General features: G+C 35.6%; 1 protein-coding gene across 1 annotated transcript in view; it reads right to left on the bottom strand.

Moving 5' to 3' along the window:
* SGCG (sarcoglycan gamma) overlaps nucleotides 1-24,033 on the bottom strand; it is a 148,552-nt gene that overhangs the window by 85,735 nt on the left and 38,784 nt on the right. The window contains exon 2 of the mRNA XM_074915458.1: nucleotides 19,506-19,597. The gene's annotated coding sequence lies outside the window, so the exon portion shown is untranslated. The remainder of the gene's footprint in view (nucleotides 1-19,505; nucleotides 19,598-24,033) is intronic.

Raw genomic sequence — 24,033 nt, forward strand, 5'->3', positions numbered from 1 at the left:
ATTGTCCTGATCCATGTGCAGGACCTCCCTCTTGGCCTTGCTGAATTTCATGAGGTTTGCACAGGCCCACCACTCAAGACTGTAAAGGTCCCTCTAGATGGCACATCCCTTCCCTCCAGTGTGTTGACCACCCTACACACCTTGCTGTTGTCGGCAAACTTGCTGAGGGTGCACTCAATCCCACTGTCCATGTCACTGACAAAGACTTTAAACAGCGCTGGTCCCAATACTGATCCCTGAGGAACGCCACTCATCACTGCTTTCCACTTCAACATTATGCTGTTGACCACAACTCTTTGAGTGCAGCCATCCAGCCAATTCCTTATTCACTGAGTGGTGCATCCATCAAATCCATGTCTCTCCAATTTAGAGACAAGGATGTCATGTGGGACAGTGTCAAATGCTTTGCACAAGTCCAGGTAGATGATATCAGTTGCTGTTCCCTTGTCCAGCATGCTGTAACGTTTCTTAGAAACCCAACAAATTTGTCAGACATGATTTGTTCTCAGTGAAGCCATGTTGGCTGTCACCAATTACCTCCTTGTTTTCCATGTGCCTTAGCATAGTTTCCAGGAGGATCTGCTCCATGATCTTGCTGGGCACAGAGGTGAGACTAATTGGCCTGTAGTTCCCTGGATCTTCCCTTTTTCCCCCTTTTTTCCCCATAAAAGGGTTATATTTCTCATTTTCCCATCTGCAGGAACTTCAACACACTGCCATGACTTCTCAAATATGATGGACAGTGACTTAGCCACTTCATCAGCCAGTTCCCTCAGGTCTCATGGATCCATCTTATAGGGTCCCATGGACTTGTGCACCTTCAGGTTCCTTAGATGGTCCTGAACCTGATCTTCTCCTACAGTGGGTGGTTCTTCATTCTCTCAATCCCTGCCTTCACCTTTGCCTTCTGCAACTTGGTAGTGTGGCTGCAATACTTGTTGGTGAAGACTGATGCAGAAATGTCACTGAGTACCTCAGCCTTCTGCATATCCTGGGTAACCAGGTCTCCTGTTTCTACCTGTCATCAGTGAAGCAAATTTTAGAAAACTGAAATAAAGAATTCTTGTCTTAAGGTATTTGCTCAAGATGGGACAAATCCACAGGACCCTAATGTAGTCCACTGAGACAATAGGAGTCAAATTCAGGATAATACTCAAGCCCAGATCCTAAAAAGCTCCTTAGTTCAGGATCCAGCAATAGCTCAACTGAAAGTGTGAATTTTAGTGAACTCCTAAGCTTAAAATTGCTTTCAGATTTTCTAGTCTAGGGTAGTTACATAAAATGGATTCAGAAGTCATGCAAATTCCGATAGTCGTGAGCGCACAAAGACTGGCAATTCCACTAGCATAACTTTCATCCTGCACTCCCTGACTTGGTGCATTTTTTTTCCCTTCCATATCCATAATGATGAAAAAGTCAAGAAGGAAAGAAGATTTCTGCTGAAGAAGGAAGGATGGTGTGAGGATGGTGCAACACAGCTTACAGAGTAAGAGGGAAAGGCAACTCCCACTGCTCATGCTGGGAAGGGATGCCTGAAGCACAGTGAAGATCTTCCCTTAGTCACTACCTCAGGTATACATGTTCCACAAATTGAAATTTAAACATAGCAATTCACAAACATTTATTATTTTAGCTGATAAGAACTGTACAGTTCTTCACCTTACCAGTGCCTTCCAAACACCAGAATGAATCACTGGTGGATGATTATCCATTTCTTTTTCACTCCTTTTTCTCATGTTTGAGTAGAAATAAGAATGAAATATGAATGCAGAAAATGCCACTGTTAAAATTTTTATTGGTAGTGCTAATAAGCCTATTTTCTGTAATTAAAACCTCAAATGTATTCCTGAATGATAAATAATACATCATAGACTCTTAAAAAATCCCACAATGATAAATGCCTCCTTAATGAAAAAACAATGTATTTTGACAGGGAAGTTAAAAAATAAAAACAATGAAAGAAAACTAAATCAACTGAAAGAGTGAGTAACACCATACTTAAACCCAACCCTAATGTTAAGAGGAACTGTTTAACTGCCTGTGTTTATAAGGATAAGTCTTTAAATGATTAGCTTGAGCTCTGCAGCACCTGTCTTGACATAGGTGGAAGAAAGAAACAATTTCAGGCAAGGAATGCTGAGAGCTATCTTGTCCTTATGGAAAGACTATCAGAATTGCCCTTCTTCCTCTCCTTAAAATTTAATAAAAATCCTGTCTTTATGGAAAATAAGGATAGTGTACATTTAGTCTACTGTGTAAAGGCCTTTCTCACTGGAAAGGACAAATCAAAATTAAGCACAGGGATGACTTGACAATCTAATAAGTTTTCTATCTATAAATCATAAAATTATAGTCTTTGCAGGACTATAAATTACACTGAGAGCTGAATACTGCATCCTCTCTTATTCTGATCATTGCTTTAAATGCAATCCAGGTATTATCTGGCACCCCAAGAAGAGAAACACAGAAATGATGGCTGACAAATTTACAGAATTTCTACTATAATGTACCAGAGTTAGTTTTTGTTCACTGGGATTTTAGTTCTTTTATTCAATGACAGCCAAATGATTTCCTTATTCAGAACAGACATGCACATTACACTGGATGCAGATAAGGCCTTTCTATTCAGTCCATACTACAGTAATTTACTAAAAATGTCTGGCATTGAATTCTTTAAGGTTGTTTGCAAGTAATTTGGTGAATAAAATTCTGAATAAAACATGAAATCTGTATATAAATGAATATGAATATATGAACATATATGAAATTTTATATAATTTCAGACATGTAAAATCCAACAATTGTTTTAGTTACCAGACTAGGCTGTGATAGTTACTGTCTACAGTATAAAAATCATGTTCTTATGATATGTGATCTATCCCAGACATCCAATTTCAAATTATGATTTAAAAAAAAGAATTAAATCAGGCAACACAAGAATAAGTTGAAATCAGAAGTTAAACATGATAATTAAAACCACATATTTAGTCAGACCAAGATTTAGCAACATCTTGTTGTGTACCAAGTCAGTCAATACTGCAGATTAATAACCGTACCAGCAGCTGTCAACACAACTTGATATAAAAAGTTGATTAATTTCAGTACTTACCAACATCTCCGAAAGTATTCTGAATTTTTAATAACTATAGGGATTAAAATTCAAGGAAATTTCTTGTAACTAGTTAATTCATGGCAATAAAAAAAAAAAAGAAAAATTATTCAGCATGAACTAAGAACTAGAACATGCTTCTAATATATTTAAAGATACTTAGGACAGATTTGTATCATTGCAGTCTTGTAAATGATTTAAAAGCAAATTATATAAAAGTATAATATAAAAATTAGTGATACTTTTTATTTATTGATCTGCTTCTTCATAAATTAATAATATATCTAATACTGATGTTCCAACTGTTCTCTTCTGATCTCTAAGATCTATTACCTTTGTAGTTCCACAGTACTTGATAGTGAATTGTTTACTAAATGAGTGAATTCAATTTCTTACGTTAGCTCTTCAAGCACGTAGTGTATAGAAGAAACAATTTCAGTATTTTTCTATAACAGAACACACTAAATCCCCCGAAACTAGCACTGAAGCAAATGGAAACATTGCAGTCTAACAGCTAGTAGTTTCTGAATTACACACAATGAGATAGTCTATGCAAATAAGACAAATTAGCTCACAAGTCAGTCCTCCTCTCTCCTAAGAAAACTGACATTCAAAAATAGATGATGCAATTACAAATCTATGGAGAAAATGAGATAGGAACAGTTATTTTCTTTGCCAGTCCGCTGATCTCTGCTTGACACCAACAAACAGCATGTACATGGGCTGAAAGGCTGGGTTTTTGTAAATATTCAAAGCAGACATTTAATATTGTCACTGCTTTATTATAATTAATAAGTGATACTAAGGTTGTGGCTTCTGTGTTTTAGAGAATAAGGGAGTTTAATTGTATGGATGCCAGCCACTTTCTTCTTCTTGGACTCTTCCAAAGGCACATTTAAATTAGCAGCACAGATCTAGCTCTTAATTTTTGTTTTGTTTTGTTTTGTTTGTTTGTTTTTTTAACTTTTAAGTACTTAGCTACTGTTAGAATGCTCTGAAGTCTTCATTTCTTTTTTATGTAACTTCCTAGATAAAAAAAACCCAAACAAAAACCCAAAAGAACAAAAAGAAAGTACGACATACTATTCACATTGAACTGACTCATCTGCAGAGTCCTCATCTTTAGATCTAGCACACAGATCTTGGTAAAACTGGTTGCAGTAGCAGACGTTCTTCCTCTCTATGGACCAGCACTAGAAGAGAATGAGATACTGTGGCAGCACATTTTGTACTTACTTTTTATACAGCGGGACAGTGATAATATTAAGGAACTGCAGATTCCCTTTTGAGCAGTGGGTAGAAGTGTCTTATTTCTGTCCATCTGTCTCAGAAACTGGATCAGCTCTTCCCATGTAAAACTATCCTTATCTTCTTTGTTTTCTTGTTCTCCGTGCAGTAAAATCTCAGTTTCTTACTTATTTTAGCCAGATGTAGTCTCCTTTCCTATCAGCTGCATTTCTCTCAGGTTTTGTTAAATCTTTCTCCTTCCCACATTCTTAAAGTCTTAACATCTTTCTTTCACTCCTTATACAATCTCAGTCTGCCTTCTAATCTCTGCCTCTTTGCCTCCACTACACTTTTCTGACTCCTTCTCTCAACATGCTTGTCCAGCTACATCATGTTTTCATTTATGACTTAAAATGTCTCCTCTCCTTCATTTCCTTTAATCTTCACATTTATCGGTAATTCCAGACTCTTTGTCACAGCTGTCCCTAGCCTTTCTCCTAGGTAAAACATTCTTGGCTAACCAGGCTCAGTTCAGTTCTTGTTTCTCTTGAGGACCGACTCCCTGTCTCTTATCTACTCCTTTCCTCTCCCTGTTTGGCTTTTGTTCCTTCTGCTTTAAAATCCATCTCCCTTTCAGAGACCAGCAAAGGTGTAGGAAAACATCTCACTGGGAGTATAGATTCTTACGGAGACAAGACCTCAGCTCTCATTTCCTATTTCCAGACCCAAACATATTGCAGGGAAAATTGTGCTTCATCTCTTTCCTGACAGAATTATAACTAGTCATTCTGTGGTGATGGCACATTAACCCAGTCTGGAGAAAAGTTGCAAGAAACTAAAGTATAAGCAGTAACTTAAAAGGCCATCTGAAATATTTCTCTCAGGGATGCCAAACTGTGGTTTTTAGGGTTAAAAAATTAGTTCTGTTTGGGCAGATTTTTACAGGGTCATAAAATGCCTACTTTGTCCAGCACAAACATACCAACCTTGATTTGCTGACCCAGGCCATTTTTTACACTGAGGATTTTCCTAACTTACATCTAGAATAGTAAATGAGGAAGGGTCAAGGTGTATGCTTATGAACATCCATGCTGTTTCACTGACAGCACACATCCTGGAATAGCTTGGCCTATACCACCTGGCACTCTGCCAGATATGGTCATGGCCACTTTATAGTCTGGGGATAGCATAGGAGGGCTCCCAAAAGGGCTCTGTTTTGCTGGGGATGAAAATTAGTTATACAGAAGCAAGCTGTGTCATGCCATTTGCTGAGGATTAGCCTTTGTAAGGACATTACTCAAAAAAAATCCAAAACCCAGTTCTGTTCAAATGAACATTATCCTCATTTTCCACTTAACGAAACTGTTTCTCCTTCACTAGTTTGTGTTAATGAGAGTTTGCGATACCACTTAAGTGATCTTAAGTATACTGGACAGAATAGTAACAAATTCTAAAATAGTAAGCAACAATCATTTTTCTATATAGATTAAATTTAATGGACAGTTCACTACTTTTACTTTGAGGAGATTACCAAAATTATAAAATCCCTGTGTGGTGAACAAGAATGCCATCTGTTACACAGTTTCAGACCTACTTCTCAGAAAAAATGTCTTTTCTTCTATAAAAGGGAATAATTCCTCATTTGAAATAGAAAAAGTTTTATCAACTTGTGGCAGTCCAGAAGTGAACAGTTTTGCATCATGTGGTAGCTCCATGGTGTTATGTAATGTAACTAGATTATGTTTTTACTTAAATTTGCATGCAGGCTCAAAAGATGTCATTCTAACTGACAAAAACTCTGGAATATGCTATGAAATGTATAGGTTCATTTTTCTTTCTTCTCTGCTACAGCCTTTTCAATAACTACTCCAAATTTTACATTATCTCAAAATTCTACTAAAGGTAGAACATACTTGTGCTCTTTAAAGACCTATTTCTGTTTTGTATTAGAAATTGGAAACCTGGCAATCAATTTGACATTTCAGACATTCAATGAATTAAAATTCTTACTCTTGATACCATATTTTTACATCACAACCTGTTGTAACTGCAAAAGCAATACATTCAGACATGGAAGAAAGTGCCAGACAGAAAACAATAACATGTGAGTCTGTTATTTATTTCCAGACTGGTCTACAGACCTATTTCTGTATTCTCAAGTACACATTAAAATCTCTACTGTCCTCCAGAGAAAAAAATCTTTCACTTGGATTTACAATATCATTGGCAAGTCCAGAAAACTACAGCACTTGTGAGACAACTACAGAAAATACGTATTTTTAATATATCGCCTTTGTTCTTTAAGTAAAACTGTAACATATTGCATTACAGCAGATTAGGAAGATGTCCACAACACCCTCGAAGTTTAAGTTTATGGGACATTATCTTCCTGTTCAAGGCTTGTAACTTAAAACATTCTTCCTCCATTGCTTGCAAACATCTGACGGTCTCTGTTTGCCTACATTTTACTTATTCATAAGACATTCTTCCTTTAAAAATCCCTTTATAACCATTTAAACAGAATGAAGGTCACATTTCGGCTTAAACTGACATTACCGCTCTTTTATTTATTCAAAATATCAAGACAGGAATAATCTGCCTGGGGGTATTCTACCTCCTCTGACAAAGCTGAAATTCTCTCTGTTTGCATACAAAAATTAATAGGAATTGCACTGAAAACTTATGGTTTTCATCATTATTCTACTCCATATTCCAGCTCTTGGAAGAATGGACAGTGAAAATGTATTTTTGAAGCAAAGCTAGAATCATGCAGTTAGAAATACCTAAATATATTGGAAGCTCTTGAGGCAGGAAATTAAGATGAAGCCATGTTTGATGCTCTCTTGCTTCTTTTACCAGAAAGGAACACAAAGAACTTTTTTCCTTCTGAACGTGAGTTAATACCATCTGGTCCTGGTAACAGAAAAAATATTAATTTTATTGATTTGTCCCAAAATATCTTCTACCAATATTTACATATGGGACATTTCTTCTGAGTCATCCTCCAGAAAGAAGGGGCACATAGAGAAATTTCCCAGGCCTCCTCAATAAGGAACATTGATATTAACTCCTTTAGGATTTTCTTTTTGATATCTCTGTTCAGGTATACAAAACACAAATCTTCAGTGTATATCAAGTACTCAAATGTATATTATTAATATACACAAATAAATACAAGTCAATAGAGAAAAATCACAAAGGAACTGAATGTATACTGTGGACTGCATGAACACAACTAAAAATGCTCCTGTAAAGTATCAGGTTAGCTGCCTGCAGCATCAATCACCAAGAATATAATCCCAGTATTTGATAATTTTTAACATCAATGGTAACTGACTGTTAGAAGGTATCTAACCCAGCACATATTCTGCTGAAGAACTTATTCAGGTCTACCTTCACTGTCCATTTTGCTAAAATGCGTGGAGACAAAAAATAAAAAAATCACCATCAAGACAGTGATTCAGGTACATATAAAGTCATTTAGGAAGTACCGCAAAGCAGAGTTTCTGTCTCTATGGTCCCCTGATCAACCAATATTAATTTAACACGTACTGAAGCTGACTCGTGATACCCCAGAGTGATCCAACACAGGAATTCTTAGATGTTACAAACACCCACAAGACATGAAGGACTGGTCCTCACTACCTCTGATCATGAAGCAGTTCAGACATGGTATCTGAACAGACAGTACACCTTTTATGATCACAGCAGTAATATTCTGAAACAAACAAACTAGGAATTGGTGTTGGCAGGTGTTTCATCTAGGAGGAGCGCTGGGAAACAGCAAACTCAAAGCACAGTTTACGCTTACCACTTAGCAGCAAAGATGAAACTGAAATTAGCAACAGTGTACAAAGGGAATAAATAGAGAACAGGGTAGAGGACTTAGGTATGTTTGCTGTTGCTTTCAGTTGTGCCTAAAAATCCTTTAAAAACAGCAAAGAAATAGTGAGCTTAATTCATCATTTGTACTATAAACAGAAGTAGTGAGGCTTAGTTGCATACAGGTTCGTATTGGTTTTGTTTATATTGTATTTGTTTTGCACATCAACGCAGTAACCTAGTTACTTTTGCTCTTTCCAAGTCCTTTTTAAAAATCTCCTGGGCAAAATATAGTATCTCTCAGTACTAGCTAGCTTGAACTGTCTGTTCTGACCCAGTAGATACTATTCACATGCCAACAGAATGTATCAGGACAGAGTTTTCCTTTAATGAGGTTACCTCACAAGAAACTTTCACTCAACTTGAAAAAACTTCATTACCCTTCAAAACTCTATCATTTTATCATACTCAAAGTCTGCTGCAAAGTCAAAAAAAGACAGAGGGGTAACAACTTTCTGGTGAACAAACAGTAAATAGAATTCCATCAGTTTAATTTGATAAAAAAAACCAAACCAAAACCCCAACAGAATGAAATAGTGATATAAACAATTAACAGGGTAATATTTTAAATAGTTTGAGTATTGACAAAATGGATATATCCCATGCTGTTTGCATTGCCATTAAAATCGTTGCTCCCGATTTTTTTTTTTTTTTAAAAAAACTGTATTGCTTGGATGCTCTCATTAACTTTAAATTCTTCCTTGATCTTGACAGTATTTTAAGAAAAGAAACACCACAAAGTTTTTCTTTAACACATAGTAAAGGTAAACTTTGCAGAAAGGATTTGGTAGTTTGTCACTCTGAGTTGCAGTAAAGATTAGGTTTCTGTGTACAAAATTTCATTTCTTAAGGACCATTAAATGCAAGTAAGAATTGTTTTTGTGGTCTTCAATTTTCCTCCACTGGAGACACCACCAGGAATCTCAAAACACTAGTAGGCATAAACTGTTTTGAAACTTTCTTGTCATTTGTCATACTTTTTCTGGTTTCTTAAATACATAGGGGAAGTGTGCTAGACATGCCAGAACTGCAAAGCTAACTCAGAGGGAGGAATGGGAAAATAACCTTCACTGGGGTTGTTGAATATAGTGAAAGGCTTGAATTTTTTTATAAATGTGAAGGAAATGAAAGCAATCCCTCTGATGGAGACAAATCATGAAAGAATCTCTGCTATCATAATCTTGTGTGGATGTCTAGTAGACAAAAGATAATTTTAGATACTTTTAAAAAATACTTTTTTACATCTTTTTATACTTGAAAATACTTTTTTTAAAAAAAGGTATCTTTTTATTTTCTAGGTGTGTGATAGCAGATCCTTTCTATCATACAGCAATGATTACCAGCAAGGCCAAAATGTATCTTGCAGAAATACTGTTCCTAATGCAAGTCCTGCTTGCACAGAGCTTTTAGCAGAAGCCTTTTAACATTATCCTCGATGTTGTTCTCAGGAAAAGTATTTCATGTCCTCAGTGCTGGGAAGAGGTACTCTTTGTGAGAGCAGAAAAAGAAACAGCTCTATTTAAATACATAAAGACGGATGCATTGGCATAACCTTCTCTGTTGCCTGTTCTTGCTGCTGCTTTTATGAAAGGGCTACTTATAGGTAGTTATCTCTTTAGAGGCATACTTCCAGTTCATACAGTAGTCTTCAGCACATTATAAAACAGGTAACTCCTTTCTGTGATGCTGTCCTATGTTGGCTGAGGACCTTGAAAAGCTGTTTATTTAGCCTTGCTAAATGATTTCACATTGCAAATGGAGTTATAGTGCTATTCTGTGAAGCATTTTTTTGAATAGTGAAGTGAAAATACACTAAAGAAACAAGGAATGGAACTAGATGCAAAGGCTAGACATGAAAATTAATCTTTGCATCTTCCCTCCCTAATTCAAGTGATTGATCACAGATATGTTCTTAAAAATATGAAAGAAGAATAATTTGACCTTAAAAAGTCACAATTGTACCTTTTTTGAAAAGTCACATGAAATTAAACTTTCCTTTTCAGTAGCAAGGGAAGCAAAATGCTTTCCTATGTATACTGTGTCTCATATATTTTAAATCTCTGTCCTTGTCTGATGAATTTTAAATGTCAACAAACAAATTGATGTGCTTCTGTCGCATTGCAGCCCTGGTCATAACAGCTTTATTACTCATTTTTACTTACACAGGAGAAAATCAGAATAATTTAAATGTGTGTTAGACACATAAGGAAATCATTAAAAGGCATGTACTACAGGAGCCTTTTTTGGTGATGTTGAATTCAACTGTTTAGGCAGCAACTGACTAAGTTTCTTCAGCAACCATGACAAAGCAATAATGCAATGCAAGAAACACTGAAGATGAAGAACGTAGTAAAATGTATACTACTGGTTTTGATCCATGATGAATTGATTTTGATCCATTTTGATGAATGTCACTTCTTGGATTAAAACCAATAGGAAAAACATAGCTGATCTTTCAATTAGCAGTAAAAACAAATGAAATATAAACAAAACCTAGAAATACACATTAAGTATTTACTCATTCCAAAATAAACTAAATCTCTTATTCAATGTAACAGATATATTCCTTGTATCATAAAGTAGAATTTTTCATAGAAAGTTATTTAATCCAAAATTGAAATAAGCAGGTATTATTAAAATTCTTAATTTTTCAATTAAAGTTGCTTTAGTGATGTAAATCAAGTACTATAATCTGAAAAATAAAACTCATTTTTGGCATATTTCTTCATTTTAAAGATCATAATTTGGGAAACTGGAAAACAATTCCTATTTGGATCAAATAACAAGCACATTACATTCTCCAGGAAGTACGTCTGTAGCTATTATGTATGTATTTATGTTTAAAGTTATTCTGTGGGCACATACAGGAAAAGACATTCACAGAGCATAAGTATAACTCTAATTAGACATTATTTGCTCATCAAATATAGACAATAGTGCCTGACATGTCATGATTTTCTGGTAAGATCACCAACCCAGAACTTAAAAAAGAAGGGAATGTTGTAACAGGAAAGTCTAATAAGAGTATGAGTCTGCTATTTGCTACCTATGCAGCATTTGCAGTTTTGATCACAAATAAGAAGCAACAGACTAGCTCCCATAGCTTTAAAATTTTTAACCAGAGTTTTTGAAAACCATATTAAGTGTTAAGACTGATTCCCTAAACTGTTCCTTGTAGGTCTGAAGAAAACTGCAGCTCATGCTGAAGTACTGGTTCTGATATGCAGTTAAGAAAAATTCTTTGTGGCTTTTATGCACATTGAGATTGCTTACTACCCACACTGTAGTCCGGATTAGACCCCTGTTTCAAGAAAACAACTTAATTCAGTGTGTAAGGATCATTAATCCTGATATCCACTTATCAGTCTAGCAAATGAACATTTCACTAATCCCAGAACAGTGGTGGTAGAGCTGCAAATTAGCTTTCCCTAAACTCAAATTCTAGGAAAGGCTATGCAAGTTTCTAATGGCAAAATAAAGATAAATGATGCTACATCTTAGTTTCTGTAGGTTCACCCAGTCCAGGTTTGCAGGTGGTTTGGTCTGTTCTCTGCCATCTGGGCATCTAAACTCTGCCTAGGATAGATTTTGATTCCTTAATTGGCAGTTGAATAACAACTTTACAGACATTTCTGGAAGGTAATTATGAGACAGAAAGGTTTTAGTTCAATATAAGGACAATTCAGAGATTTTAGTTAGCCTCTAGTGTACAAAAGTAAAGACTGTCCTCATAGCTTTAAAATCTATTACTTTAATCTAAAGGAAAAAGTTGGATAAAATTCAGCTGAAATTTAAAATCATCTACCACAATGTTGAAATCTATTTTGGGATGGGAAAATTGTCCTGTAAATTTTTCTCATTTTTTTTCTCATTACTTTTTAGCTGTGAATTAACAAAATATGAAATCAGACATGTAGCAGAGAAGAAGTGTCCACAGTATAATTTAAGTACAGGAAATTGAATACTGTGAATAGACTCTTGGGGATAAGAGACAAAGGTTAAGTTAGCGTGTACACTCAGGAAATAAACATGAGAGACATAGATGGACATTGTAAAATACGGGGAGAAAGTCCCCAGGGAACACTGAAGAAAGTCACAAACAGAAGGGAAAGGTAACAAAAGATGGAATCTTCTGATAAAGCAAAGAAAGACAGGATAATTTTGCCTTCTGCTGCCTTCGTTTTCATTATTTTATGTTCTAACCTTTTATATGGTTCCCTTCCTCAACAACCCTAAATCAAATGCTATTTTTAGATAATTTTTTGAATGCTAGTTTTGAATTTCTTCCCAAGTTAAAGTCATATGTTACTAGGTACTTGAGGATTTCTGATACAAGAAGACATTTTAATGTTCTTAACTTAAAGAGCATTTTAGATGTTTTCAATATGGCTGAGGGAATATGACTCTGTCTTCCAGAAACATAACAAAAATCAGTTAAAACAAATCACCAGGTGTGAATCACAACACTATCAGTTCAACAGATGTTTAACTAAAAGCAAAATTAATAAAATATATTAATCTAAATGTAAAAAAGAAAGTACTTTTCACAGATAGTAAAAATTGTTGCTAACAGAATTTCAATGAAATATACAATTCAAAACGAATGTGGGGTACTCAGATAAACACAAACAGTGGTTTTATCAAATATAGCTTATTTCTCCCCTGTTATGACAATACAGTCTTATACAACTTCATGAATATAAGAACTGCGTTTGTTTGAAAGCATTATCTTCACACATGCATTGAACATAATTATTAAATGACTCGTGAAATCATGCAGAATGAAATATGCTATTTCATAATGTAGTTCTGTGTTTAAGCAAGATAACAGTTTTCATAAGCCTTCTTCAGTACTTTCATTAAATGGAAAATACCTAACATAACACAACAAAACTAAAAGTAGGATGTTACGGGAAGAAAAGTTTTGTGGGTAAATTAAATACCTTTTATTATACCAAAGAGTAGGACTGAAAAAGTAGACAATCTCTTGGCATATAGGGCCTTCATCCGGTCTATCTGAGCATTTGAAACTAGAAAAACAGCCTGAAAAGTGGCATGGGCGGCATAGGACTACCATCTACTATCCTGGTCTTGCTGCTCATCCTATAGAAAGTTTGGCTCCATCTCCATAAAACTCTATACTACATGCATCCATACTATGCAAAACTTGGCTCTAGGTGCCCTTTGGGTTTCACCTCTTCAGCCCTCAAATATGACCGTCTTTTTGCAGAACGAGAATATATGCTAGAAGCCTTGTGGTGTAATATGAAGGTACAAAGCTTATCAGGATACTATTACAGTATTTTAAGATTCATCTGGACAGGGTGCTGGGCCATCTTGTTTAGACCATGCTTTTGCCAAGAAAGGTTGAACCAGATGATCCTTGAGGTCCCTTCCAATCTGGTATTCTAGGGTTCTTCGATACAGGAATGTGGAGGGAATCAAACCCGACACAGACTTGTCTGCCTTATCTATACTGACTTTTGAGAGTGTTCACCACGCTCTCTCTCATTTGGAACTCAGGCCAAACCCCAATCAACCTCTTCATCGTTCCACATACTGAAATCTACCTTATCATTTTCTTGTCACTACTATGAAAACTTTCACTCAGGCAAACAATAACTACAACCTTTTCTGTCAGTCTCCAAAATATCCTCCTGTGACTCTTCAGCTCACAGGGAATGCTGATATTAAAAGAATTCTGTTATTTTTTTGGCTTTAAACTCTGAATCCATCCATTTCTTGTATTTCCAAGTAAAATTCAAGTTTACCATTACAGTCAATTCTTACCCATTTATAGGAATTTTATGTGGGTCCAACAGGGATGTGAGAATACTGCTAGCTACCAATCTCCCGTGGTAATCTGTGATGCCCTCCTCACACTGAAAGTTGACATGAAATCTGAAACACTGCAGATTGGATCAGATAGTAAGACAATCAGGGGAGTAATCAAGATCAGTAGGTAAATAATAATAAAGGGAATATTCAGGAAAGTCTTTCGGAACAAATTATGAGAATCCCAGAAAAAACGAGGCTGCAATGGACCTCTGCAGATCATCCACTCCAGTTCAAAGGTGGACTGAACAGACACACCTTTGGATGCAGCTTGCCATCTACAGCCTTGCTAGCACTGCCTTGTCTGCAGTTATGGTCCATTGCCATAGCTGTGCTCTGCCGACTCAGCTTCATTCTGAAGCATTTATATTTTAAGAACCACTTCATTTTATGCTGCTTTCAACAGTCTGGAGTCACAAGAACATGGTTTTTATTTACTTTAAAAAATTGCTCCTAACCTCAATCTCCTTTTCCTCAAAATGAAGGAAATTGGGTGCAGTGGAACTTTGCAGACACGCCTCTTTCCATCAGCAGCCATCACTGACAGAGGCTGCATGCTTCTCATATCCAGGTCTAACAGCTTTGAAATTCAAAGTAGGACCTCTGTGAAACTTAACTTCAAACAGAGGCTGATGTACACTACACAGCCAGCCTTTTCTGAAAGCCACTAATATCCAGAACTAATAAGCTAAATGATGCAAGAAGTCTGTATAAAATTTAGTATCTGCCACTCGCTCCACTGGAAAAAGCTAAGGTGAATAAAAGGTACCAAGACTTCTTTTGTTCCTCAGAGCACTTCCCACAAAGAAAATAAACAAGGAGGAACTGAAGAGTTTTAACAGGCAGTACTACAAGATGATTCCACCTCTACATCCCATTTTTAAAAATACATAGATATGTGATTCTTACAGATATACATATGCACACATGTAAACAAACATATTATATATCTTAGTGAAAACCTGTGTTTTATGGCTAATACCAGCAATATTCAACACTGAGCATACACCATACTCTATTTTTAAACATACTGATGTATTTTAGTTTATATTCCTCTTCACATTCTTATACAGAAGTAGTACTTCATCCACCACAGAAACATAACCAACCATGGCATGAAATGCAGCAGCTGTTTAACAGCTTTTGGCAGATATACAGGAAGGTTTAATGAGAAGACTGGCCCAGGTAGCCAAAGTTACAGATGAATTAAATAGTGAGAATATTGTTACCCAAGCTGAAAATTTGACCAGAATATTGAATTAACTGGTTATCCAAACTGCCATGATGTTTTTAGCCTGGTTTAATAAATAAAAAGCAACCACACTCTATGTCACTGTCTAAATCGTCTGTATCCCATTCATTTCTCTCCCTCCTACTAGATTTTGAACTACTTGGCCAATTTCAACCAAATTCAACAGACATGTAAAGGTCTCAGGAATACTACATTCATACAAACTTTCTGAAAATGAGACAGAAGAGAGAAGAAGAAACATCATTTATGTCTCTGCTGAGAGACTGCAATGGGCAAGAAGACCTTATTAGATATCAGAAAACCTGTATGAGCAAAAGACCTTCTAAATGTCTCTTGTTACGGAAGAGTCACTGCTCGTTAAACATCTAAGACAATCAACTTTGAGAAATATGTCCACAGGAAACCAGCTTACTTAATTCCAAGTAATGAAAATAATTAAAACTGTAAGAGGTCAGCAGCTGGGATTCGTATCTCATGTAAAAGGCATTATTTTTCACAGGAACAAATATTACAAGGCTATTCAAGCAAGAGGATCTTTGTACATCCAACTTTTCTGTGTCTTCTGACAAAAGATTGGCTTTGTATGATATGCTATATCCCCTTCTTTCAACTGTTCCTCCAAAACTCTTCCCTTAGCTTAGAACACATATTCTGCATGAGTATTTCTCAACACTAAGTATAGTCAAACATATCTGTATAATTACAAAACTATTATACTAAGGATGAATATTGTATCTTCATATTGTTACTAAAGCCTTATGATTATGAATAAAAACTAAAATATAACTTGCCTTTAACCAATGAGTTTTCAACTAGGAAAAAGTTGCATGTTATTAGCAAAAGTGTGAAGGTTTAGAAATGAGATTTTAAATGGTTCCCTCTAATGCTGGGCTCAATCTAGATCTTATTTTTAATTTAACTCCATGCAGTGGTTCTTACCCTTTGGTGGTATTCTAGGACCATATGTTCTTCATTATGTAATGGAATGGTCTATATCTAATATGTGAACATCACATTTGTTTAGAAGATAAATGGACATTCATGTCAGCCAAAGTGGCATCAGTTGTGACTATGAATCACAACCAAAACTTCCAAAATCTTAACTACCTGCAAAATTTCAGAACTCTGTGGCAAAAAGTTACTACATTTCACTCACATGGGTTACTCTTTGGTATGTGGCTATGAAGGCCAGAATTCATCTCACTGAACACCGATAACATCAGCCATACTTATCTAGGCCCTCTCCACAGACAATGGAGAGAGGCAGACACTTCTATGACATAATAAATCTCCTCCTCAAGTAGGATGTGATTTAGGACAGATGTCGTAAAACCACCTGTATCTTTATAAAAGGCGACTAGTTGACTGGTTTTGATGCAGTCGAATCACATTCCTACAGTTTGGCAAGATTCTGTTTTAGGAACTTACATGTTTGTTCTGATGCATGATTAAATGTGCAGTACGTGCACCTGTTGGTGGAGAAACACCAAGTATTGTCCAATAAATCATTTGATAATGAGTCAGTAACCCATTGATACCTAGCCAGTAATTTTCTTTCAGTCAGTGAACTTATTCAAAGGAAAATGTATTTGAATTCAAGGAGATTAAAAACTTGTAAAGGGAGTTCTGTATACACATAGTTGGACACTCCATATTAATTCAAGTATGATTCACAAAAGTTCAATCTGATTTTGGTAACATTTCCTCATATGGCAGGTTATTATCACACTGTCAAGCCAAAAAGAAGTGTTCAGCAAAAGCATGGATCCATTCTTGATTAAACTTAACTAAATTCAGTATGTGATAGATAAACAGAAGAATTCAGAGCTACAAACATCAAAGGTTTACTACTGCAAATCAGGTATTTATCTAAGTACAGTAATATCATATTGTAAAACATTTTAAAAATACTAAAAGTTAGCTTCTTAATATTACACAACTGCAAGTTTAAACTATGCAACTTAATAGTGTGTTTAATTGTAAAAACAAGCATAATTAACTATCAGAATCTAAACTTATAATTGTATATAAAAATGAACAAATTTAGGTCCTAAAAAAGATCACATAAGCATGAACATGATCCTTAAATAAGCACAGAATCAGCCTGAAATGTTGCACAGAAAATCAGTTGAGGGAGAAGCTCAAAACATCCACCTAATAAGTAAAGAACAAACAAACCCTAATTCAATTATTAATATGCTAGTATTTTAGTATAGATATAAAAAGAAATCTAAAAGATTTTTACCTTAGAGATCTGAAACAACGTGGACTTCTGAATAAACTACAAGCAGTCTCTTCCCAAGAGAGAATTGTCTAACTTTTCCACTACTTTCAAATCTGGAGTGGGATATTTTAGGCCTGGCCAAATATCACTGGAAGAAAATTCGTTCACATGTTTGGCTGTGTTTTGCATTCCATCCTGTTGCTCTGGCATACAGATGCAGCTAATTATAATCTGTGACATAAGCGGCTAATTCTACTGCTAAAATGGTTGTGTACTGACTCCAGAAATGAACTGCCCCACTGTAAGACATAACCAATCCATAATGCACACTAAAATGGCCCAACCTGTCACATAATGCCAAGTGCTTTATTAAAATCTGAGAATATGCAGCACTTCATAGATTCTGCACATAAAAACTATTAATGTACTTAGCTGCTAACAGCACACAATGCAAAATTAGAAACAAAAAGCCCCTCTGCTTTCTTTTCTGAATCCATAAGTAACATCTAACTGAATTTTAATAGTTGTTTTTCTGAAAACTTTTAATTTCAATGCTAACATTATTCTAACTATAATCTATACTGGCTGGTATATAAATTTTCTTTAAAAAAAGGAAATACCTATAGTATGATATAATAGCACATATAAATTTTATACAATAACTACACTAACTATACTATACTACAATAACCTTTCCAAAAAGTTAAACCATTCTTGGTATTTAAGAAAGATGTGTATAAATACCAAGAGCTATTAAAAAAAGTTGCATATGTTACATATTTTAAGATGATATTATAAAAATTATGAGACATCTTTTTTCAGTGCCATTTAAGCTTTGAGTTCTCAAATGCGGGAAAAAGAATTCCAGCCTGGCACTGCTTACATTAGACTGACTATACAAACACTGACCAACGCACTTTCTGTTCGACCTACGATATTTTAGAATCTGTGCTGGTAGATGTCTGCAATTTAAAAAGCATTAGAAGATACATTTGTAAGATTTACAGACTAAAGGTTTTGTGCTATGTGAAGCATTGCAATCATCATCCATATGGCCGGACAATTTAATTTCTCAAAGCACAATGTTTCCTTTTTTCTAGCCATGCACTCACACATTATCATGCTTTGGAAGATGAAGCTCCTATCAGACATTTAACAGCTGCAGATCATAAATTTAGGACTGACACAAATCCAACTGATCACAGGCTTACAAGACACTTTTTTCACTTTATGAATTCTGTGGCCACTAATCCTTTACCAGACTTTGTTAACCTATACAAATGGAGATGTGCTTTTCTATACAAAGGAATTAATTCACTGGTACCTGAAAAAAATGACATAATTTTTATAATAAAATATTTATCAGTATCTTTAAAACAGCTTTGATATTTAATCTCATGGAAAGATAAACCATAATTTGAGATAATCTCAAATTTGAGATAATGAGATAATCTCATGGAAAGATAAACTAGGACAAAAGCATTTTTATATTGTGTTAACACCAAAGCTTTTATTTAATTGAAATTCCCTGTAAATATTAGAGGAAGAAACCTATAAATGCCAGATAGTTTTGAAGGGTTGATTATTTAGTCATTATTTAAGTAATAGGGTATTCATGTCCAGGCATTTCCTGCAAAATCTTTTATCCATTCTTGGAGAAAAGCACAGGATCAGATAGAACTGGATAGAAGACCCTAAAAAAACAACATTTAAACTGCATCTTAATATGTTTCCTTTTAGCATATTTCTAATTATTTTCTTTCTCAATTTATAAAACAGATTGAATAACACAGTGCCCAGCGATAGAAAGAGATTAGATTGTATCACCCAGTAGCTCTCTTTATGGACAGAACTTTGTTATTTTCCATGTATGATTACTCTTCTTAGTCTAGATTCATTATGTCTTTTGTCTGCTCTTCTACCTATCTAATATCAGCAAAGTAGAAATTCTAAAAATGAAAAAAACAAATAAATACCTCAGTTAGTAACTTCTGAAGTTCTCATGAAGTAGGACTGAAGCAAGAGCAACTGTCAGTGAGTTCTGTATCATCTGAAGGCAGCTGTCTTCCTATTTAAATGCAAAGAATGGAAAGAAAAAGGAAACATTTTGATGAGTATGGGGAAAGAACAAGATATTCCTGAACTGCTCTCCTGACTACTTTAACTGACAATATCTTACAAGTGATGGACCAAAATCCATGGAAATTAAAACTGTTAAACACAAATGAAACACTGGACATCCAACGCCTGTTTGGACTGCAAGTGTTCGTGACAGCAGTGTTTACAGTAAATAAGAAATATACGTTGTCAAAAATCTATGTGAAAAATAATAAAAAATATTTCTGCTACAATGTTAAAATTCCTTCTAGCACTAGAATGCATTAGTATAATGATTTCAATTATGGGGTTTCATTGTATTTGTACAAAAGCTAAGTCTTTCAGTCAAGTAATTATCTTCACAGTTAAGAACGCTGATGTCCCGTTCCTCACCAAAAACTGCCAGCCACCTTTTCAACTGGATTTTGAAAGTCAATGTCTGATGACTTAGTTCTGGAAATGTAAACAAGCAAACATATTTGTCTTCCACACTGTCAGAGTCCACTCATACCAGCACTTGACTAACTAGAAGTACTTGTAATCTTATGCCATTAAAAAAAAAATGGAAAAATATATAAAGTGTGGCTTGAATATTCTGCCATTAAGAGAGTTACATTTTTTAGAGAAAAAAATTAGAATTTTGAGAAAAATTCTGTGTATACCTACAAGATTTCAAGAACATCTGTTTTTTCCTCAAAGGGCAAGGCAACACAATGTTGAAGACGACTACCATGTATCAGTTTAACTAATTCATCTTACCAAAGCAGACATAGAAGCCATTTGGTCCTATCTATATCACCTTCTCTAACTTATTCAGATATTTTTCAATTTGGTGGCATCTTTAAAGAGTATGTTAAAGATTCGTTAAGCAAAGGGCATTTAGGACCAGAGAAGGATATTCTAGCCTCTATGGAAAACAGAGTTTATCTCAGAAATAAAGTACTACACAGTAATTTTTCAGTTAATATTGAGGGAAGGGAAGGGAAGGGAAGGGAAGGGAAGGGAAGGGAAGGGAAGGGAAGGGAAGGGAAGGGAAGGGAAGGGAAGGGAAGGGAAGGGAAGGGAAGGGAAGGGAAGGGAAGGGAAGGGAAGGGAAGGGAAGGGAAGGGAAATTTCAGTTGTAAGGGACCTACAATGATCTTCTAGTCCAACTGCTTGACCACTTCAGGGCTGACCAAAAGTTAAAGCATGTTATTAAGGGCTTTTTCCAAATGTCTATTTAACACTGACAGGCTTGGGACATCGATCACCTCTCTACAAAGCCACCCTCTTGGTAAACAAATGCTTCCTAATGTCAAGTCTAAACCTCCTCTGACACAGCATTGCACCATTCCCACATGTTCTGTCACTGGATACCTGGGAGAAGTGATCAGCAATTATGAAATTAAAAATTTAATTCTACATGCTAGATTTCCTGTAAGTATTTGTCAAAAGGCAGCAGGTGCCCATAGAGGCTTATATACTGTTGTCAGGAAATAGATTCTTAGATCGTCTGTGCAGTCGGAAGAGTGCCTGGCTAGTACTGGAGTCATGCTCTTACTTCATTTGCAGTATCTTTCTCTTTGTGGCCTAAAACTAGTCAGTCAGTCACACTCTCTCCTCAGAAAAAAACTCAAGATATACCAAGTTTCTTGTATCCCCAATATTGTATAGGAAGAGATGGTTAACAACCAAGTTAACTAAGAAAAGAAGCTCTCTACTGCTGAACAATTGTAATTATGTGGCAAATGGTAAATACGGCTAAAATCAGCTTGTATGGATACATAACTCCAGATGAAACAGTTTTGTCATATGAAATATTAAGAGATACCTTGATAGAGGCTCAGAAAGGTCAAGTACTACAGCAAAAGCAATTTTCATTAATCATAAAATGGCATATACTTTGGAAAAAAGGTAACACATAAAAATATATATCTATTAGAATTAATAAATTAGAAAAAAAATCACATACAAATATTTATCTATCAGAATTACTGACTGCAAAACCCCAAACCAACCAAATTCTCAAGCAATTAAAGTGGGGGATAATTTTATTAATGTTCAGAAAATATTAAAAAGTAATTAGTTACTAGGCATCTCTGGACTTCCAAGAACTGAGGGGAAATGTCCGAGTCTTCCTGATTCTTGTTCTTGTGCATGTTAGTCACTTGTGAGCTTGAATAATGATGCTACAGAAAAATCACCTTTAAAAAAAAAAAAAAAATCCAGTTCTCCTGACTTCCCCCTGCTGTCAGAGGCTCTAATATGAAGCAAGAACAGTTGGAAACAATTTTTTCAGTGTTTCCCTCCAAAGCATTTTGAGTTGGCTATGTTTAATGTGCTTTTTAAATCTGTAAGGGATAGGACAGCATGCCATTTATTGATAGAGACCCTGCCCCTTCCTAAGAATAGGGCTATGGTGAATATCTAGAAAGGGTTGTCATCGTCTAAACCTGAGCAAAACAGTGAGAGGACTTAACCTTTCACATATAAGCAGAAAGAAACATTTGAAACTTACTGTTGCACATATTAAAGGTATAAAAATGTAATTGCTCTAAATAGTCACTTACACAAGGTGGAAAATACTCCTTTTGGAATATAAACACAGGACCCCCAACTATACAAGGCTTTAAGGGAGATCTGCCTAGATGTTTCATTACAATATCTACAAGGAAGTTCAAAACATCTTTGAAATTCAGAATATTTATGTTTTATTAGAGTATGTACAAGAATAAACTAGAACAGGAAAATCTGGAAATGACTATGCAAGACAAGATAAAATAAAAGGACTTAAAGTTAAGTATCCAACCATGCAGCCTGTCAGTGCACAGCAGGTCCTTGTGTCTGGTTTCTAGGAATTTTCTCCACCTGTGAGCACAAATAGCTGGCTGTGGGTCTATTGCCTGATTATCTAGCAGTACTCAATCTCTGCTTCAGCAATTATCTCCCAGCTCCTTGCTGCCACACTCCTCCTGCTCTATCCTTTTTGTGTTGCCCATTCTGTCACCTGAACTCTCCTCTCCAGTAGGTTCAGTGGCTCCAGAACTTTTTCATCTCCTGTTTACCTGCTCTACTCACTCTCTTTTCAAAGTAACTTAAGCACAAAATTAATTTATGTAAAACGGATTCAAATTGTAACAGTGGGCTAGTTGACTTTTTTTTGGGGGGTGGGGTGTGTATGTTAATGGTATCTTCTGCTTGGTTTGCATCTTCAAACAATTTGATTTAAAACAATTTAATTTCTGTGGGTTAATTCCATATGACCCTTTAAAAGGGTTAAGTAGTGAGGCAGCAAGTGAAAAGCTGCATGTATATTTTGTCCTCACTGCTGTACCCCGTGCAAAGATGAGCCTGACAGGTGAACTGGAATAGATGTAAGATGGGACAAATTGCTTTTCTAAGAGCAAACAAGCAAGCTCAGGTTTGTAGACCCTTTCAGAAAGTCCAGTTGGGGAGGGAAGGACTAATTTGGAGTCTGCAGCTTGCATACAGACTAGAAGACACAATGAAGATACCTTGCTATAGTAGTATCTTAAAGGCAGAAGATGTTGCCTACCAATACTGAGGTGAAAAAACCCCACTAAATGTTAAATATGCAAGCAGATTTGGAATTAATTTGTCCTAGTGCATGGTTGGTACAATTCAAGCCTTCTCCTAAGTATGAAATTCAACTAATGTTAGCTTGAAGAATTTAATTGTTATCTTCTTCTTAGGAAGAAAACCAGAAATGTGTACATAGCTTTACATGAAACTCTACAATATTCTGGACAGGACAGTGGAGTAAAGCACTTTTTAGTCGGTCTATTATTTTGTGCATTGGGATTTTTATTTTAGGTATGATTCAGTGCACACCTACTCACTGGTCTATCTGCATGCACTCTGTGACAGGCAGAATAGTGTATTTACAGTTGTGTTCTGTACAATATGTCAAATCACTTCTACAACAGATGTCAACAGCACTGACAACCAACAGCAAACCATGTTTCATGTTCTTTGGTCATAACATTTCCTTTTACACCACTTGTCCTTTACTAACAACAGAAGAAAAAACCCCAAACCCACTAAATGTCCAGGGCAGGATAGTCTACTCTTCTGCCTTGGGATATGTGAACTCTGCAGAGCTGAAGTGAAATATGTACCTATCACCCAGTATAGGTGGCTGTATAAAACAAAACTGACTGACTGTCCCTTCATAGTACAATAGGTTTAACATGTCTTGGAAGCTCTGCATCTGTACCCATATTCTCATATTTCATAAAGGTCTGTACAGATACAGACACTAAAGAATGTGATGAGTTTACCACTCTCTTTTGATTTCTTCCTATTTATCTCCTTCAATTTTTCATTTTCTTCCCTACTCATAGATATATCAGAAGTATGGATGATATAAAAGTGTCCCCATTTTCTTTTATCATTAAATGTCATTTT

Source organism: Athene noctua, chromosome 1, assembly GCF_965140245.1.
Source record: "Athene noctua chromosome 1, bAthNoc1.hap1.1, whole genome shotgun sequence".
Taxonomy (NCBI): domain Eukaryota; kingdom Metazoa; phylum Chordata; class Aves; order Strigiformes; family Strigidae; genus Athene; species Athene noctua.